Genomic DNA, 20,879 nt, shown 5'->3' with positions numbered 1-20,879 from the left:
AAATGGATTTTTTTTATTGCGGACACTGGTGCAGCTGATGGGACATCCCACTTCCCACATAGAGTTTTATGGTTAGTCATTTCCAGGGGATTAGCCTGCTTGATTACTTGACGTGACTTTCTTTCATATTTGGATAATTCCAGTGAAAATAAGGCTGTGTGCACTTCAGTTGAAACTTCTTGGTGCGTGATGTCCCTGTTTGAAACTGTTGAACCTTCCTGTGATAAGGGATCACTTCTATGGGGAGTACCCCAGAACTTCTGGTGCTACTGGATAGCCTCTTATTCCACTCTACATCTCATCTAGATGGGTCTCATTCACTTTTCTGTAGAGAATAATTTTTTTTTCACAAGTTGTTTTCATTGGTGCCCCAGAGGGCCCACCGAGCCCTCCTCTTTCTCCTTTCCTTCCCTTCCTTTTGTTTCCTGTTTTCCCCAAGCTCATCTCCTGTCCTGTTCAACCTGTGCCTGTTGGTGGCCTCTCTTCTCCCATTTGGCTACTTCTTGTTCTGCCTAGCAGCTCTATAAGCCCTTTCATGACAGTTTTTAGGGCTGAATCTGTGGTGTGTTTTTGTTTGTTTTCCCCAGGTAGTGCTGAAGTGCATAGGCTACACTGGATGAGATTTCAGATCCCACACGATTTAGCTGTGAAACTGGAGTGGTAGCAGTGCCTGCACGATGGGCTACCACAAAAAGGAATTTCTGGTGGAAAACACAAGTAATGCTGCTGTGTTCTGGGCTACGGTTCAAGCTTTGTATGCACCAGTCTGTACTGTGGAACTGGATGTTTTCTTTTAATATTGATAAGATCACTAAGGTGAGCTGTGATGAGAGTAGTCACCACAGTTCACTGTGAAATTATATCAAGTCTAGCAATAACTTTTTCATGATGAAGGCACCAATTGCATTTAAACAGTGACTTTAGGCAACTTTTTGTGGCATACCTAATCTCTCAACTGGGAAGGGAAAGCAAAGTGGAAGATGCATCCCTCAGAGGTCCATGACTACCAGTGTCTCTGGTGTGCCTGCTGGGAGCTTCCAGCTGTGCCTGAGAGCCTGGACCTCCCCTTAATGCCTCTTCAAAGTGCTGTGCCTTCAGCCTGGTGCGTCACTCAGTGCCTGCTTTGACATCTTGCAAAGGGCTTTTATTAAATTTGCAGAAGGAAGGGATTAGTGAAGAGTTGTAGGGAGAGAAACCCGAACAGTCTGCTCTGTGGCTGGGGAGCTGCGGGGTAGGGTAGGGAGATTCAGGGAGACCTCGAACTACACCGTGAGTCAGTAGATAGAAGAGCTTCTGTTAGGGGGCTAAAAATCCTGTTGGGCCTAGGAAGGATTTTGCAATGGTTTGCTCTTTCTTTGAACTTGCTTAATAATATAGTGTCATTAATGTGCTACTAAGCATGCTAACACAGCTGCAAGCTATTGTGTTTTATGGATATAGCAGATCTTGTATCCCTGCCCGAAGAAATCTTATGGGAAATTTTCCAAGAACTCATTAATAGCAGACACTAAATATACATTCCCACTACAAGAACAAGTACTCTCAGGTCTAGTAAATTGTTATGTCAATTAATTTTATACAAGAACACTTCCAGACACACAGGTGGGTGAAGGCTGTAGTTAGGTGAGAGCTTACTTTGTTCCATCCCATCCTAGATTATCAAAGCAAATCCCTGCTCAAAGCTGAAGAAATACACGGCTCCCGGATGAATGGCTCACACTGAATTGAAGTACAAAGCTTTCCCATAGTCACCCATTCAAGGGGACATTTGATCTGAGTACAAGGCCAGTCATTTCACTTCGCTGCTTTTTGCATTTTTGAGATAGTTAGGGCTCTTGCCCCAGTAATTCCAGCATGAAGGCTCTCCTGCCCTTTCATAGTTTGTATAAGAGGTATTACTTACCTTTGTAATTGCAGCTGGGGATGATTTCTCCCCTTCCCTAGGAAAAAATAGTATTGAGAAAGGGTAGAGATGGTCATGTTTGGGATGTCTCCTCACCTCTCCCTCCCAGTATGGTGCTTCAGCCAGAGCAAGGTGGCTGGCCACATTGACTTGTGTCTTTGCCATCTGTCTTTTTCTCAGGAACATAAGAGGGGACTCTTCAAACAGAATTTAAGAGGATGGTCTAGCCTTTGCATGACCAGGGATTTTCAGAGCTTCCTACAGTTCAGCCCAAAATGGGGTTTGGAAAACATTGTATGCTGAAATGAATGGGAACTGGGCACCCAGAGAACTTTGGCAGACACAAGCACCTCAGCTGCATAAGAAAAGATAATTCAACTCAGCCAAGTCCTCGGTGTTATTGACAGTGGAAATAAAGTCCTCAAGTTCTGTGCTGGCTACAAAGGGACTGGAATTTGGCTATGTATTCTCAGGCGCATCTAATTCTGATACTAAGGAAATAAAATTATTAGTAGTATGCTTATCTTCAATGTATTACAATAACATGGGAAGCAACAACTTTTTTTTTTACTAACTTGATTGGTAGGTGAATAGAAAAATACTAAAACTTATGAAAGAATGAATAAGAACAACTAATAGAATAGTCTCTCCTAATAGCTTCCAAGGGAAGATCAGAACAAATAATTTAGGGTAGTTTTGCATAGATAATTTGATTAGTAGGTGAGAGCAGATTTCCCTAAATCTCAAGAATAGCAGTTAAAACAAAATGGTAATAGCTGAAGAGAGAGCAACAATTAGCCCAGTTCTACTAGTCCCTTTTAATTATAACTAACAGGAATGGCAAATGGGTTCAGCCCTTGGAGATCTGCATCTGCCTCTACCTCCCTTGTAGGCTTCAATCTATATCTGAAAGTAACTATTACTGCATTTTTGTGGAGTCAATGGCTGCTATAACCATCAGCAGCTGCAGACAAACCCAGGTAAACTCGTGCTCAGGCCTGTTTCTATTTAAGAGCTGTAATCTGGATTGCAAAGTTTTATTGATATAATTTACAACTTTGAACAGAAGTAGTCGTTTTCGTAGTAGCTTATATTCTCATTCAGCCTTTGAAAAATAACTTATTCCATATACATATTTAGTTTATATACATATAGACTTACAGGTTACACAGAGACAGAGTCTGCCTAGTGCTTACATGTCTAAACAAATACAGGGAAAAAGACTGGAAAATTAACTTCTAAATTGAATAAATTTCAGCCATGCAGGTGAATAAGTTGCAGGACTGTGCTCCCTAGAAAGCAGTTTTTCTTTCCTTGTATTTCCAGAGTAGCTGTTGATACAAAAATGCTTTGTCAAGCTGAGCTCTTGGCTGACAGTATGGCAGGTTACTTCTGGGGAAAAAAATAAAATTGGTTATTAAATAAATTTGGAGTCACATCAGGAAAGATCTTTGTCATTTTTTTCGTGTGGCTTTATTGAGGTCTAATAAATTAATTTAGCAATTAACTGTTACCAAAAAAACAAACTGTTTATCAGTTTAGAAATGCACAGGGGCAACATATAGCTTTTGTTGCAATGACTCCTATAGGTGGTTATACAGTGATATACATAGCTAGGAGAAATTCAGACTAAAATATTTTCTTGTGTATTCTTATATGTGTATTATTATTTTGATCCATTCTCTTGAAATAGAATATTTTTTTTTCCTCTTTCAGGATATAGAACCTGCTTTGGGAACTAGGAGCTTGAATTTCTTTGCCATAGTCAGCCCTTTCCTTCCTGTCCGATGATACTAATATTGCATGCAAAGAAGCATATGTCATTAGACACTTATAGCAGTGTGAAGTAGAGCTACAGTTTCTACAACTTATATCCAAACGAAACAAGTATGCCCTTATATCTGTGTACTTCTTGATGTGCTCAGAATTTGTATATTTTGCAATACATGATAGTTATCAGTGTTCAGCTGAGAGCATCTTGCTAATTTTAAGCTCTAACTTGGGGGTTATTCTAAAAAATTATAGACTTTTCAAAAAAGAGGGATAATAGATTGAATTGAGTTCTAGTAGAGAAATACTCTAGTAAGAATTCATTTAACTCCACACAAATGTAGCTCTTTACTTCACCTCTTCCATCATGACCTCTGTTTTTGAAGCCTGTAATTGTTATGAATTAATGTTTCTGAATGGATTTTGAGTTCCTTTCTTCAGATTTATTCAATATCTAGACAAATATAAATTACCTAATACATAGGAAACTACCTAACCGGTCTTCAGTAACCAAAGGGACAGCTGAAGATAAATGATATTTATATTCAAAAATTTAAATAGAATGTTTTTTTCCCCTGTTAACATTAGTGGAAACTGGATCAGATGGCAGAGCTTATGAATGCATGCCTACGTTCTTGCTTGTCTTAAGTACAAAGCTTTTGAGAAGAGGACTGTCTTGGTGGCACTGTCTGGGCAGCTGGTGCAATGTGTTACTGCTCAGCGCTGGAAAGCAGCGAGGGCTGCATGGAGAGCGAGCCTACTGCCAGCAAGGAAAGAGCGAAGGGCTGCAGAGCAGTTAATGGAGGGTAGGATATGAGGGGCATGGATCGTGGATCTAGCACTCCTAGATCTTTGCTTTATGTCACTTTAAATAGGTTGGTCATCTCTGCATCGACCCCTTTACTCTTTACTCACAGGAGTGTTCCTGGCCCACCGTTGCCTTGTCCTTTCCCCCCATCCTAGTGCTGTGGCACTAGGAACCGTGACAGAACCGTGATCATTAGAGAAGGTGGATGGAGGTCAGGATGCTCCCTCTGATGTAAATTCACAGGCAGCGTTTTGCTGCTGCTGCAGATGTAGCAGGGCTCCAGTGATTTGGAACCTCCCACTTTACCTAAGCCCTCGTATCTTGTTTTCCTTAGCATTTTCTTAACCTTCAAAGAGGAATGGATTAACTTTTTAAGTAGGCATAGTGCTGGCAACTATAAGAACTTGCATTTACCACCCGGAAGAAACTTCTCAGTAGAATAAGTTTAGGAGAGTGGAGGATGATTCCTTCCTTAATTATACATTAAAAAATGGTAAACTTATTCCTGCAGATTATTCAAAACAAATTATTCAGCCACCCTTAGGGAGCACTGTGAAGCCTGCAAAATGGGTAATACTTGGGCACTTTTGCTATGGATATCTACCGCAGCTATAGGTGAGAGAGTTTGAACAGACAATTAGCCCAGGAGGTGGCTGCATGGAGGCAGAATTTGTGTGAGGAGCAAAGGGATCACACCAGCTCCTAATAATCACGCTTCTGTTGAGATATCTACTACAACTGCAGCAAGTTCCTTGTCCTTTTTTTCTTGCATAGATTAATACTACTTTTCTCTTGACTTTAGATATGTGTGATAATAAAAGCTCCCTAGCTGACAACATAAGCTGTGGGGAAGAAAAGACTGGAGAAAAAAACACTTGCAGGGCAAAGCCTGCCATCTGAACTCTCGTTATATTATCCTGACCTAACAGCGAGCCACTGTTATCTGTTGAACATCTTGAGATGTACGTGCTGCACTGACATCACCTCAGCCTTGAAAACGTGAGAACCAGGGATACAAGTGATGCAGTCCCCTACATGATAACCGTCTTATGACCAACAACCCAATCTGTATCATTAAATTCTTGAAATAAGTTACGGGATTATCAACCTAAGCGTTGCTGAGACAATGCAGACCAACCATTCTTGGCTTCTTGTCAACAGCCCCATAATCTAATGCTTTTTCTAGAGAAAATATGTTGTGGCTAAATTCCACGGAAACAAAGTACTCTGGATCTGGAGAGTGAGTATGGGTTTTTGGACCTGTGGTGAAGAGAGGAGTGGACCTGGACCTGCGGTGTGGATGTGAGAGAGGGATTTGGCAGGGGAGTTGCAATTTTTGTCTGATGGTGTGTCTGAGAGTGGTGTGAAGAGGTACCTCCTCTTTGCCCTACCTGTTTGCCTGTGAGTTTTCACATGGGTTGAAAAATCTCTTTGTAATTTGCTGCTTGGTTAATCACTTTAGAACTCGGTTGTGGGTTGTGTTTTCCGTATAGTGCTGTCTGTCTGGATTCTCCTTTGTCCTTGGCTGGTAGTTCTCATCAGTAGACGCAGAGACTGCAGTCAAGTTGTGAGAGAAAAAACAGTTAAACTTTATGTGCTAAACATGCATTTAGAAGACAAACTTTCCAGAACAATCAGAAAAGGAAGAATCTGGTTCTTGATATTATTCCTTGTTGAGTCTTATGTAGCCGGGTTGAATCTAGAATGTGCCCGTTGGTGTAGTTTGTTATACATCATGTCATGTTTTACAAAAATGTGTCGTGTTTGTAAAAGTAATGGAGAACTTTTGCACCCGTAATAAAATACGTCTGCCATCTTTAATTAAGTCCAGTTCCTATGGGTAAAAGTATGTAAATCATTCTCCAATAATAAGTTTGCCATTTAGTTTTATTTGCAAAATGACACCACTGAGTAATTGCAGAACATTATTTACAAAATTAAACAAAAGCGCATGCAATTCAAAGAATTAATATATCCACAAACTCAAAAAAAACCCAAACAAATCAAAGGGAATTCATTTGTTTGACAGGCGCGCAAACTGAATAATAAAGTGGAAAAAAGCATGAGTTTGAAGCAATTTGGTGTGGAATAATTTGAGACAGGAAGAGAGAGAAGGCGGGGGGGCAGGAAGAGGAGGGAGAAAAACTGTTTTAAATGACAGTTTAACTTGGTATAATCTCTACTGGACAAATTGAATGAGATTACAATTGTATGAGTGTCAGTGAAGCAAATGTATAACAGTAAGAATTGGGGAAAAAAAATCAGTTTGCTGTTTGTGATGGTTCTATTTAATTAGTAGTAAAAACAAAGAATAACAACAACCATTAAAATATGCAAATTCTGGGGCTTTTGCTGATTTACCTGCTTTCATTCAGTCTGCTGACAGGACTCCAGTCTCCATTCTTGTTGTTGTAGCACTTGTGAACTGTATGAAAATACAGGACTTCCCATGGATCTGATGGGGAAGAGAGTGCATAATTTCCTCTTTGAAAGGTCTAGCTTTAAATTTGCTCTAGTGGAAGGTGTTCAGCAGGGTGTGGACGTAATAGCCTGATATTTTCTCATGCATCTATAACCAAGGGTAACCAAATCAACCAAAGGCAGCCCACTGAGGAAGAGGGCAGATAGTCTTCAGTTTGCTTTCCGTGAGGGCTGATCTCTTCAAGACACAAATCCCATGGTGCTGGTACTTACTTGATTTAACGTATTGCCAGGTCTAAAGCCATCGGTATGGAAGTTCTGTATAAAAGTGGCAAAAGGGTAGGAATATTTCTTTTAACTATTTTGGTATTAGTATCAAAGCCCCATAAGAAGGACTGAAAAACATGACAGTTCCTTTTTGGGAAAGCCTTGTATGTGTTACAGGCTGAGGCTAACAGTAATAACATTTTTCTCTTTTCTGACTTTAATAAATGCCTCAGGGCATTGCATTTGGTTAAATCAAGCAGCAGACAAAATGTAATGCACTGGTAACCTCTAAAGTATGTGCAAAAAGTTTTTTCATAAAATATGTACGCAGAACACAGTGCTGTAACGATAATGATCCTCTCTAGGTTATTCTATGAAAGATTTAGTATTTTAGGGTCTGTAGTCTTTGATTTTGTTTGAAAGGAGTTCCAAGTATTTTACTTTTGTATTTGTTTATTTTTAATGAACTCACCATTAGCATATGAAAGTCATATTAACATATACTATGCTAAGTACTCAGTTTGTTTGTTTCTACTCCTGGTGTGTATTTGGATGGGAAAAGTTGTCGTATCGGCCTGTAGATGGCATTCTTGCTCAGCAATTTAGAGGTCTGTAGCGAATACAGAACTAGTCTCGCTTTTTGTGCTGATGTGGAAGATGTATTTTAATTTATGATGCTCCCTTCCCCCATGTATGCGTTGCATATGCTGTGTATAATCCATTTGGAGCGGCTGGCATTTCTGCAGAGTATAAGAATGATAAAAAGTGCATTGAGCTTTCCTGATAACCATTTAAGTGATTTCTTCTATAGTCTGTGTTTGACACTGACATGATCTGTAGTTAAATGTGTTTTCCCTGTTAAAGCTGGAGTCCTCATCTGGGTGTGTAGGCAGAGGTGTATGTGGGGGCTGTTCCAGTTCCCTCTTTGTGGAGAATGGGGTCTTTTCAGGCAGCAGAAGCGGTGATTTGTAGGAAGATGTTGCTTTGTGCAAACAGCAGAGCGAGCTCTGGAAACAGGCAGTGGTATGCTGGAATTTGTGGGCAACTACTGCTGTTTGCTTTTTGTCCTCTCTCCGTTAAGCGTTATATTGCAAAAGAAGGAAATTGCACAGCATGGGTACTAAACAGCCTGCAGATGGGGACAGCCCTTTCTGAATTTGGGTGCAGGTTTTTGCTCTGGATCTGGGGGTGCAGCCAGCAGGTGCACAGATACCACTGTGAAGGCCACTTACAGGTACATTGTTCACCAAGTGCTAACTGTGGATGATGTGCTCAGGGTCTGTGGGCAGGGAAAGAAGAAAGCAAACTGGAATGGGAAAATGGTTCCAAATACTTGAAGCTTCTTTCTGGCTCATCAGGAGTTGAAAAATCTTGAAGTCTGCCACAGTGCCACAATGCAACAGATTCTAGGGGCCATCGCTGTTGTGTCTATTTTGCAGCAATGATGACATGCATCCAGCTTCCCTCCCTAAACTCTCAGATTAATTGATTCAGATCTATGGCTAAAATCACAGCCTCAGTGGTCCTTCAGTTGCTTTCCTGTATGGTAGGAACTGAGTATTTGTGCGTGCGTTTTGAGTACTGGGTCCTAATTCCTTTGAATAGCCTGCCATCCGCATTGTTCCTGCTGCATCTCATCTACTGTCCCTGTGCTGCCGCTGCAGTTTATCTTCATTTTCCCCAAACTCAGCAAACTCTTCCTATCACACCAATGCCTTTTCTGCTCCTAAGCTGGAAGCTCTCACAGTCAGCAGAATATCTTTGGGGTAACTGTCTCTCCCAGGAGAACTGAAGGCACAAGCAACCCATCTTCCTCTTGGGAACAGTTGAAGGTCTGCTGGAGCAGTGATCGATTTACTGCTGGAGGTGATGTAAGGTGGGTTTGCTCCTTGTGTCTTCTTCGAAATTACCTTTGCAAGCAGTCTGAAAGCATAATTGTCTTACAAGACAATCCCAGAAATCTGGATGGGTCAAACAGTGTGAGTAAACATCAAGCCCCTTGTGTGCAAATACTCCTCAGCCTTACCACAGCAGTAATTCTTAGTAAGGAAGAATAGATGAGAAACGTTCCTTCATTAACTGAAGTCATAGACAGAGTGTGAAACATCATTACTGGGTAGACCTGGGAGGATAATATTGGGTCAGAATGAGTTGCAGTTTTGGTAATTTTGTTGGTTATGATTGACTTCTTTCCTAGTATTTCTTTCATGGCTTCTCTTCAGGAGACTAATTTTAATTGTCAGGTAAACTGAAAAGTAGTGGCCAGGTGATTATGCTAGGTCACTGTCTCTGCAGAAATACAAAGGAAGAAAAGCAATAAAGTAGAGGCAGTTTTACTGCATGTGCCAAATCTGTCATTAAGCTGTGTTAACAACGCATCCATCCACAAGGAGAAGAAATGCTGAGAGCTGGTAATATCACTTTGCAGAGTTCAACTTACATTGTATTGCTGGGTTCTTGATAATGTGGGATGTTTAAGATTCCAGGCTAACATCACTTTCCATTTGTTTAGAAAATCCAAAGGGTCATATTCATCCTTGTTGCTGCCAGCCTCAACTCTGATGCAGTGCCCAGTGCACTGGAGTCCAGTGTTAACACTTCTTGTGTCATACAAGTCTGCTTCAGGCAAAGTAGACAAGGGGTTCACATATTTTATCCTGCAAAGCATGAAGCAGAAATTTCTCTTCTTGTATTCTTGAACTTTTAACATCTTTCAAAGAGGAAGCAGTGTTGTTTTAAATTAGTGTAACAGTGATGCCTGATGGCTCCAGCAGACATCACTCACGGCACTTGGGCTAGGTAATATGTGAGAAACAGTAAGACTTCCTGCTCCAAGAGGTTGATAATGTAGATTATAATGTGATTATGCTATTTACAATCAGATTACTCCAGTGCCTTGGAGTTCAGGGAATGGACTAGATAACCTCTTGGCTTGGTTATGCTCTCAAGAGCAAGACAGTTTTTTTTTTTTTTTTTTCCTAAAGAGCTGGAAGTGTGGGTGTAATACAGGAGAAAAGTGATAGAGAAGCAGGAAGAAAGAGGACAAATCAGCTTAAGAGACAGTAGTCTCAATACATTTGTGGACCAACCACTGCCCTGTTTCTAAGGGTGAGAAGTGAGAGGAGAAATAGAGACGTGTCCTTGGAGTGCAGGGCATGCTCGGATTCAGAAACCAGAACCCTATTCACAGCTCAATAACATACACAGATGAATGTAGGGGGTTCTGCGGGTTCATTTACATTTTCATAAATGAACTAATGAACTCTAAGACTTCAGAGGCAGAGAGAGAAAATGAAAGGAAGAAAAAAATAACTCTTCCCGATTTTACCTAAAATAGGCAAAATTTTTCTTTCTAAACGAATATATTCAGTAACCAGCCCTGGAAGATAACTTTCATTTTTTTTCCACATTTTGCTGACCTTTCCTATTTTTATCACCTGGAATCTATTCTGGGAGTATCAGAGAAATGTGGAAAAGACCCTAAGAAGGAATGTTTGAGTGGGATATCAGGAAAGGAATGATTATGTAATGCGTTTTTATTTTTCAGTTTAATCTTAGATCTGAATTTGCATTACATTAAAGAAGGACTCTTGGCCTCTGTTGATAACTGTAATTGTGCTGGGATGTTGCTGTCCTACTCAAGGTTGCAGTCATGTGTTAACTGTATCTGTGTTTGAAGACGACAGAAAGGAAAATTGTTTGACTAAAAGAAGGAAGTTTCAGCTTCTTTGCACTTGTTACCCACGTAGTCCTGTCACTGGTTTATCAGGAGCACAATATATTCCAAACACATGCTGGAATAAACAGCACACATGACTTTCCTCTGATGAATACTCAATACGGAGCTGTCTGCTGTCTGAGCCAGATGAGTTTACACAACTTTTTTTTAGCTATTCAAATGCAAAGACCAAGAGTCAGGGACGTCATGTGGATTCGTGACATTCAGAGGCAGACAATGGACTCAAAAACCAAGGAATATGTTGCTTTCATTCATACAGTGTCTTCCGCAGTCCTTCTTTGTCTCTGACAGTTATAATATTCTGATGGTTAATAATCACTTAGATCATTTAGGGGCAAAAGCCACATTTAGTATATATTGAATCTCATAAAAGGATTCCCGTTGACTTAGAGTGGCAGCGCAGAGACCTTAGTAACTCCTATTAGAATAATTCAATCAGAGTATTAATGCATTTGAGAATGACAATGTGGTGTGTTTTTTTTTTTTTTTCAAACAAGGTTGAGTAGAAACTCCTCATGCAGTAAGAGGAAAAGAGCTGATAGTCTCTGGGAAGTGTACTATATTTTTGAGATGTATCTTTCACCCTTTTATGTCATTCTTGCCCCCTACCTTAGAGGTAATAAAATAATAAAGGGCTACTTGTTTTATGAATATCCTTACCAAAATTAAGAGTGTCATTACAACTACTGTAACAAAGGCATAAAGGTGCTAAATATTGTATAAAATTATATGGTTAAATTTCCATAAACATTTTTAGAACCACAGATAGTAAATATTTGGGTGAATATTGTTGCCATGCCACAGAAAATAAATCAGCATCTTGGGGAAAGAGTACTTTTCTAAATCTGAGTAAGAAAGTGCACATTTCAGCCAGCTGAGTATATCTGGTTTGAATCACGGGAAATGGGGTTTTAGTAATTACATGGTGCTTACCGTAGGAATTGCTGTGCTTACCGTTGGGGTCTCGTGGCAGAAGTCTACTTGAGCAGCCACAGCAGTGTCATGGGAAGCCAGGAGAACATCTTGCATCCAGCAGAGATGCCTGTCACAGGGAGCCTCTGCCCTGAAGAGTTCAGAGTTTTCTTTTTGAGGAGAAAAAGTCTGGGAACTTGCTGCTGATGTGGCTGAGTCATTTGGGGAGAAAGACAGCTTCTCAAGCAGCATGTTACAGACTCGTGGGACCAATGTATAGAAATGAGGGAGGCTACAGAACACTGCTGTAGGTATATATGATCAAGAAATCCAGTAGGAACATAACCTTATTTTGCGCTAAATCAATTACATTTTTGTGAAGTGATGTCTCTACAGACTTGGATTTTTGTACAGCTAAAGAGAATTTCTCTGGAGCCATTTCTGTATTTCAGAAAGGTGCGACGCACTGAAATCCTCTTCTGGTACTGCCAACGTGGGGGTAGTGACTTGTGGGAGTACTTGCTAATCTGGCATTTGCACTGTAAACAGCATACATTTGTGCACATATGGAACAGCTTTCCTCATTACATTTGAGATATATTTCATTAAGCTCAGTTTATATAATTGCTCCGAGCTATATGGTAGTTTTAGTAAATTGTCATAAGTTCCTTAATGTCAATCATAATCTAGTGTGACATTTTAGATATTAATGGAACATTTTAATGGAAGCTGGTGGTAAATTCTTGTGGTTTTATTAAGTGATGTTTAAATAAAACATTAACTAGAAAAAGTGTGTGAAACTTCTGGAAAAATACCTGCAAACTGCTGACCAGCCAGCGCATTTCAGAGTACCTGCACCATAGCAAATTCTAGTCTTATGTCCTTGGCATGGAGGGAAAATGGTTTTGTGGGTATGAAACACCATCGAGGAAAAAAAAAAAGTTTGAATTTAAGATAGTTTGTGTACAAAGCTTCATATTATCTTCATTGTACCTGAAAAGGGAAAGGGGAAACTTTGGTCAAAATCTACAGCAATCATTTAGGATGATAAGTGTTTAAAAACATTGAAGAATGCTAGGCTCAGAAGAGCAGAGCTGGAAGCACCGAGGCTTTCATGATGTGTTTTCAGTCATTTCTTATTTTTGAAACACTAGTGAGGTCCGCAGGAATTTCATCAAGCTCTTCAGCTGAGTATGACAGAGCTATCAGTCTACCTGTGCAACAAAGCAACCCATGACCTTTAAAGGATTAATTTTGATTAATGGTCTTTTTGGGGGTGCCGTCCTCACCTGGCCACTTGGATAGCACTGGGAACAGATATCACTGGCACAAAGCACGTGTGCCTGGTAGTAAAGCAAAACCTGTAGAGCTCTGTCTTTCTCCCCAGATGACTAAGCCACAAGTCAATGATGAACAAGACCAGCGGATCATTATGTAAAGACTGCCCCCGTAATCTTGCCAAGGTCAGTGTCAGTTTGGCTTATTGGCTGTGTAAGTGCCGGTCATGCAAGTTAAAGATGCCTGAAGGCAGCCTTAACCCTGGAGCACGTTTCAGTGTAACTCAAGTGTCATATTCTTACTTCCTACAACAGAAGCTGATGGAGTGTAACACTGCCTGAAATACTTGCTATTACTAAGGGTTTAGGAAGTATTTCTACCTGTATGTCAGATTACGTTAACTAAGCCTGTGAAGATGCTTGCGAGGTTAAGCACTTCTTATTTTTATTTTTTTTGCTAGAGGTGTTGTTACAGAGAACAGAGGCATTTTACAGTATGGACTTCCCACTTATGAAATGTTAAGTGTGAGGATGTTGCAGAGAAGACCTTTATCCATGATAGTATAGTTATTCCAAATGGCATCAATAATGTTATTCTAAAGGCGTGTTTCTGAGCTGACTTGTTAATATTTACTACCACTCTTAAAAACAGTTAAGCAAATGCGTTTTTATAACATATAGAGCTAAGGCCAAAAAGGCCCCCTAAACAGGCTGCCCGTTTGAGAGCTAACTGTCTCTGTGGACATGGTGAAGGATTGCTGGATGCGGAATCCACTGAGCAAGAAATTCTCACTGAATTTCTTTGTATTTTTCTGGAAAACATCCTGACATGTTTGAAATTTGTGGGCTTCATGCTGTGCAATTTGTCTCAGTAGAGGCTGGCCTTTTTTCTCCTTTTGCTGTCATTTGGCACATTTTGCTAGTACTTAGTGGTATTGGATACTACAGGATATCACTTTGTTGTATTTAATCCCACATCATTCCTGCATGTATATAAAGCCTGGGTTCTCTTTTCACGAAAGAGCAGGATTCATTTAATTGCCTGATAGAGCTGGAAGAAAGAAATTTCCCTCTGCAGCCCATGCTGTACTGGTGTACCTGTGCTTGCTGTTGTTGGTATCTGTTCTCTGTTGGTTCTCTCAGGCTTCACATTCTCTTTCCGTAACATGTCACGCATCCTTGAGTCCAATTCTGCGTGAAGAATTTCAATTGCTGGTGGTGCAGCACCTCTTATTTATGTCGCTGTACAGCCCCAAATGAATATGCAGTGAGCTCAGTGCTGCAGGTACATGGTCCTGCATGGTCCATGGCCAGGAGTAGCTTCTTGCAACTCGAGGACCTCTGAGCTCATGAGAGTGAGCCAGGACGTAGAACACTGCTGGAAGTAAGTAGCATTAAAGCCATTTTATTACGGGGTTCTCTGAGACATAGGGTGGCTAAACCTGCTCTGGCACAGCCTGCAATGGCAGCATCGAGGCAAAAGCTGGGCTTTATCTTGGCTCCCATCCTGTGGTCTAACCACTACGTGACACAAAAACATAATCGTTGAGGTAGTTCTGCTACTTTTTTCCCCAACAGAAAATTACATTTTTATAAATGGAGATAAATACAAATAAATTATGCATTAAAAAGACTGAAGTGTAAAATAAGCTGTGCAGATTTATCATTCTGGTGGTGTTATGTTCAACTTAGCTCAGTTTTTCTTATCTTTAATAGAGCAGCAATTTTATATTCTCTGATGAATTGTTTCAATGACTGTTGACTTTTGGCAATTATGAGGCCACAGCAAATAAAACAAACCAGTGTGCACAGGAGTATTTTAAATATAATATTCTCTTTTAGATGACATTTGATGTCTATGCATTGTCACAGTGTATAATGGCATCCTGTGACATATGTCAACCCTATGTGACAAGCAGCATGAGGAATAGATTTGAAATATAGAGGAAATAAATGCAAGAATCAATGGCTTCTGCTGGCTTCAGTGAACTGTGCAGGCCTCTATGCTTGGCAATTTCATGTTTTATGTAAAAAGAAACTCTTCTGGAATGCATTAAGGAGTCTGTGCACAAAACCACTTAGAGTAAGTGAATCCAAGAAAATATGGTCAAGTAGAAAGGAGACCAGTGACCATACCTTGTATGTCTGCAGGTACTTTGAGTAGCAGCTCACAACGCTGTTGGCTGTTTGGCTTGTAAAGTTTTGAACCCAATGATTTGGACGTGCATTTAGGGAAAGAAGCATAGTTTAATGGAGTTTTGTGGGTATTACACGATATTCTTTCTACAAGCTTTTAAAGACTGCAATATTCTTGCATTAACTACAGGAAACATCATAGACAATGGATTTTTTTTGTTATTGTTGTTACTTTGGACCTTAAGAAAATACAGTGAAACTTGCCTTTATTAGTTGGCTCTGTCTTGCAGCATAACTTATGTGATTATCTGTGTCTCTGTTTTAATCCAAATACTTTTCTCTTATTTAAAGAAGCTGAACCATTTTGAATGTGAAAATAATGTGAACTAATCCTTCCTGGATGCAATGAGAGGACCTCTGTACAAAGTCAGAATGATTTAATTCCACTCATGCCATATTTTAATATCAAGAGTTTCTCTCAGAAATGGTTCTCAAAATCAGAATGTGTTTTCTTGGAGGAAGGAGAGAAGATGTAGCCCCCAGAAGAGCCCAGTGCCCTGATGTTATAGTACTCAGGCAGGGTGTGGGAGACCCTTGCTTAAATTCCTGCTCTGATTCAAAAAGACTTCACTGTTCTATAGCGTTTGTCTTCCTGGTCAGGTGGATGTTTAGAGCTTGGTATTAGTTATTGACTTAATTAATGAAGCAAGACAGATGTTTATTTCCCATTGGAAATGGAGTGAATGTACTGTGAGTTTGCCAAGGTGGACACAAATGTAATGGATTTTGATCCGTAAGTGTGACCTTTTGATCATAAGTGCAACCTGCAGGAAGGGTGAGGCGATGCTGCTGCTTCTCTCCCACCACCCTCCCACACCTGCTGTCCATGCCAAGCTCATGCCCATCGACCCGCCGTCCCCCTGCGTCACGGCGGTGCCGGACCTTCCCCCTCCTGGCAGGTGGGGATGCTCAGGCATCATCGCACCTATGGACGTCCCATAAAGCCATGATGAAAGCCGCTCATGTGGCTCAGCCCTCCAACAGTGCTGTCACCACAATGTGATTTAAAATGTCTCCTATTCGTGTGGCCCCTGAGCAGGGTTGTAAATGATGATACAATTATTCCAAATGCCATGAATCTGAGAGGATTTGAATCACTCCAGAGTGCAATTGTTTAAAAGCAGATCAGACGTGGCTGACCCCATTTCTTTACTTCCTAATTTTATGTACCATAAATTTAGCTCTTATGCAAGGCTGAGAGCCTGCAGTGACATTGAATGTGTAGCATAACACTGAGCAAGGATCCCTGATCCACTTTGTTAATGTTGTGCTGAGCACTAAAGAAATGAAATTCGGAAGATGAAACACAGGTTATGGCCATCAGTACCCATCTGTTTAAGCATACTTTTCTTCAAAGTGGACTGCACATCTTGTTTAAAAAATATAAGGTGGTCTTGAGTGCAGGGTCACGCCAGCTGTATCAAATTAAGAGTCTGTGCTGAATGCACAGTGCTCTGCAATAAACCATGTTGTCAACACCAGTGTTTTTCTGCTGGTTTCCTTCTGGATAGCTGTAAGTGCTGCTGACGTTATTTTTTATTTTTCTGAGTAACTGCAATGCTTATCAAATGTGCTGCACTGGCAGCCTGGGAGGGTTTGTATGTGCGCACACCTGCGGAGCAGGTATTGAGCAGATGAGAGCAACGTGGAGTTCCTGTGCTGGCGACAACTCGTACCAGCAGCAGGACTCACCCCTGGTCCCTGTGCATCCTCCTCCTCTGTGCAGTCCCCTGTCCCCTCCTGCCCCTCAGGTTTGTTTGCAAGTGGGGATGTAGATGACTGGATGGGTGCCCCCAGCTCATGCAAGCTTGCATAACATGCTGGCACATTGCAAGGAGCATTTTGGCTGTTTTACTTGAGATACGTTCGTATTCAGATAACTGTCCATTAACATGGATTTAATTTTAAAACCAGGGCATGTGAAATATGAGAGCAAAGTTTGTTTATTTTTTAAGCATGAGCATTTTTGTGTGGAAAGTTTTTAGTCCATTTTTTTTTTGCTCAGGAATTAGCCCTGCCTTGCAAGTAAATGAATCCCATGCTAACTAGGAAAGAAAGGAAGAAGAAAGTCTCTCTTTGCTTGAAGGATTTTGCAATGAAAATAGACTCATTTTAGAAAAAGGGGAGAGGCTTATATTAGGCTTTTTGTTTTTCTACTAACATTTCATAACTTCCTAAAGAGTGAAGACATCAGCACCTTAGCAGTAGCTAACTGATCTAGGTGAATACAAATTGAGCAGTTCAAAGATTTGTTTCAAAAACTGCCAGTGGCAGGAGGGGGTGGTTCTTTATTTTTCTGGTGGATTCATATTTTATTTAGATTTTGCATTTTTTTCATTCTAAATGGAGTAATAAAACCTTAAATGTTTTCTTCTGCTTCCCAGTTTCTCTTGCACTGCGGTTCTGACTGATGTAGCCAAGACTAAGCTTCACCCTCTGAATAATGTATTAATTTCTCTGCAAGGAGTAGAAGTCTAGAGACTGATTTCTGTAAGTATTGTGCTTCTAGTTACCATCAACAGAAACATTTAATTCCAGCTGAATATCAGAAGGCAGCCTCAGATGTCTGTGTGCAATACACCACGATTTACCCAGTGGAAGGGGCGCACCCGCCTAAAAGCAGACTGGAGCGGAGGTTGTCCTGACTGGAACAGATGGTTTCTGCCTGCTATTGCTTGGATATCTCACTGGTTCAGAGTCGTACGCCGCTCAGACTGGGAAAACACCACGAGCAACCAATAGTAGGGAAGCATTTTGTTGATAGCAGAATCTGTTTTTCACTACTGACTTGCTTTAAATTCAATGAAAACGTTACTTAAATGGAGCTAAATAGCACAGCCAAGGGGGAACAATTAAAAACAATATTTAAAAAGTTTTACTTAAGCCTATTTGATGATTTTTCTCCTGTTCTGATAGCTGAAGAGACCCAGCCTGCTCAGAATGACATATTGGCCTTGCTTTGTGGACAGGTAACTCCAGGTCCCTGATGTTCTCAGGACGTGTGGTCAGCCCCTGGGAAGCCTCTTGCAGAGGAGCCCCAGATTCCTGAGCCGGAATAAATTCTAGCAGGAGTCCGTATTAGAAAAACAGGGTTTCGGGCAAGAGTTAAATGCTTTGTCTCTTGGATCAAACGTACTTTTGATAAATCCTCAAAAATGGAAAATGAGAGGCGCTGGGCAAATTAACAAATGACACTGCTGGCTATAGTTTTAGCAATGTCACTGTTTTGACAGATTCATTTTCTTTCACCCACTATGATTGATAAGTGTATCTGTCTGGGATTAGAGAAAGTTGCTAGGAAGGGAGTGCTTGAAGGTCAAATTGCTCTAAGGAGACATTATATTTTCCTGCCAGTTTCTTTGGTAGGGTCAAGGCTTTTTTTCCTTCCTTCTATAAAATGTAGAAAGCAATTAAGTTTGATTCATGCCACGAGCTGCTACTTTTGGTTTTGGTTGCCTCTAACCATTCTAGCAGGAGAGAAAAACAAACCAACCCTGTCACTTGATCTGTAATACTGAAAAAGAGCTTCCAACACAGCGGGTAACTCCTTACTGCTCCAGAAGAGATGTTTTGTGAGTCTTAATCTTGAAGTTACATTGAAAAACATATCAGTGCTGTGTAGTGCCATCCAGGTTAATGACCGCAAATTTCATCAGCGGGATGCACATGTGAGAAAGCTATTAAAATATTGCTTAAAGAGGACAAAGTACCTGTATGTCACCTGCATTTGGGTGTAGGGGGAAGCCATTCATTGTTTTGCTGACCGAACAAGACCCCAGGAAGATATAGTTATCGATGCTGGTGGCTTGACCACTACTGTGGTTTGCATGTGTGCGCGCAAAATAAAGGATTACAAGCAAAAGAGCAGGCCAAAACTCTGTAAGAGACAGCTATAATGCTGTTTCTCTTCTGTCCAATGTAGGAAATGCATTTCATGCAAAGGGCCAGCAGAAGGCTGTTCTTAGGCACTTTGATGTTTGGGTGGATGATTAGAGCCAGTTGTCCTAGCTAGAGCTGGATGATGTGAAATGGTCCGTGACCATCGCCTTGGAAGCCAAGAGGGATGATTGTGAAGAGGTAGCCAGTGATTTTCTCATGGGAGATCAGTAAAAAGATCCGAATCTGGTGGTGGTGGTGGTGTTTGTTTCAGAAAGAAATAGGGATTTGTTCTCAGGAATCAGGAATGCCTGACGCAAGTCGGGGACAGCTGGGAACACCTAATGTTCAGGCTTTACATTTTTGGTTAATTGCTTTCTTTCTTTTGTTCATGGTTCATGCTTTTACTTTTTACTTCTTTCTTTTTTTATTTTACCTCCTCCCATTTATTATTGTTCCTTTTCGTCTCTTAAATAATAGTGCCCAATTCTTTCCATATAGTCCTTCCTTTTCCTTTCTCCTGCTCTTCCTACCTTACGCTTGTTTCTGCCTAAAGCACCTGGGTAGCTTCAGCTGTTTATTTCTACAGCCTGATGGTTTGAGTGCTGTAACCACAAGTTGCTTCCCCTGCATTAACATTGCCAGACTGAGCCCAGAGCAGATTTTGGGACAGTCGAGACCAGGAGCAGGCTGCTAACGGCTGGATTACTAAATGAGCTAGGATTACCAAGCTGCATTTAGTGGATGCAGCCATTGAAAAATGGCAAATAGCAAGAAAGCCTTCAATTAAGAACTGTTAAGCAGAATGACCCCTCAGCAGTGCAATCTTTGTATTAATGGGAAAGAGAAATTTTAAGTACCTGAGGCTACGCAAGGATTGGTATCAAGCCACCCTCAGTGTTCATGGTACTGTGCCCAATGGCATCTGAAAAACGTAGAACAAAGCATCATTTTATCAGTTTACTTTGAAGCTATTTTTTGAGTCCAATTCTGTTTGAAGTGGGAACTCGCTAGCTGAAGTCATTAGTGCCCAAAAGCTGTGGGCTGCTTGAAATGACTTTGAAGAGCTTGGTTCAGCCCAGTTCAGCTGCCAGCAGAGTGGAGACATCAAAGACAACCTAAAATGATGCATCTGAGACTTCCCACCAAACTGCTAGGGACTGGGTTAAATTGGTGTTGATGGGAACCATTTTTCCTTCTCTAGTTAACTCCTGTTAATGCAGGGAGTGACTCACGGACTCCTGAAGCAAGCTCCTCAGTGAGGTCCATGCAACCCTCTGAAATAGTTTAGTGCCTTAATATATACAGAAGCAGGAGATACGGGTTCGGCTCTTTTCCCTAATTAACCTACTTGAGGATCGGGCTATGCTGGAGGCATGAAGGAGGGATGCTGGCATTACCTCCTGTAGGAACACTTCTACTTCGTTTGAAAGAAGAAAATATTCTTTTCTGAGGCTGAAGTTTTGAGAATGACCTTGTTGGGTGGCTGTGGGAACATTTAGATCCCACTCTGTGAGTCACTGGTCTCTTATCTTAAAATGCTGTTTCCTTATTATTAAACAATGAAAACTTTGGGAGGCAGGGACAAAAAGCCTGTCTCAACTGGTAAGGAAATTCTCATCCAAGGAAGATTTGAGATTGGTAGGACAACTTCAAAGAAAGGTTCAAAAGCATCCCTGTGACCTAAGCATGGGGTTCGGGGCAGAAATA

General features: G+C 40.8%; 1 protein-coding gene across 6 annotated transcripts in view; it reads left to right on the top strand.

Moving 5' to 3' along the window:
- OTOL1 (otolin 1) overlaps positions 1-20,644 on the top strand; it is an 81,312-nt gene extending 60,668 nt beyond the window's left edge. The window contains exons 4-7 of one of the 6 annotated variants that reach the window (XR_005822527.1): positions 13,208-13,283; positions 14,348-14,481; positions 14,940-15,180; positions 17,678-20,644. The gene's annotated coding sequence lies outside the window, so the exon portion shown is untranslated. The other 5 variants (XR_005822532.1, XR_005822528.1, XR_005822531.1 and 2 more) reach the window with 5 other exon arrangements.
- Positions 20,645-20,879: the final 235 nt, after the last annotated feature.

The sequence above is a fragment of the Cygnus olor genome, chromosome 9 (genome assembly GCF_009769625.2).
Source record: "Cygnus olor isolate bCygOlo1 chromosome 9, bCygOlo1.pri.v2, whole genome shotgun sequence".
NCBI classification, from domain to species: Eukaryota; Metazoa; Chordata; class Aves; order Anseriformes; family Anatidae; genus Cygnus; species Cygnus olor.
This window is presented reverse-complemented; position numbering and strand designations above follow the sequence as displayed.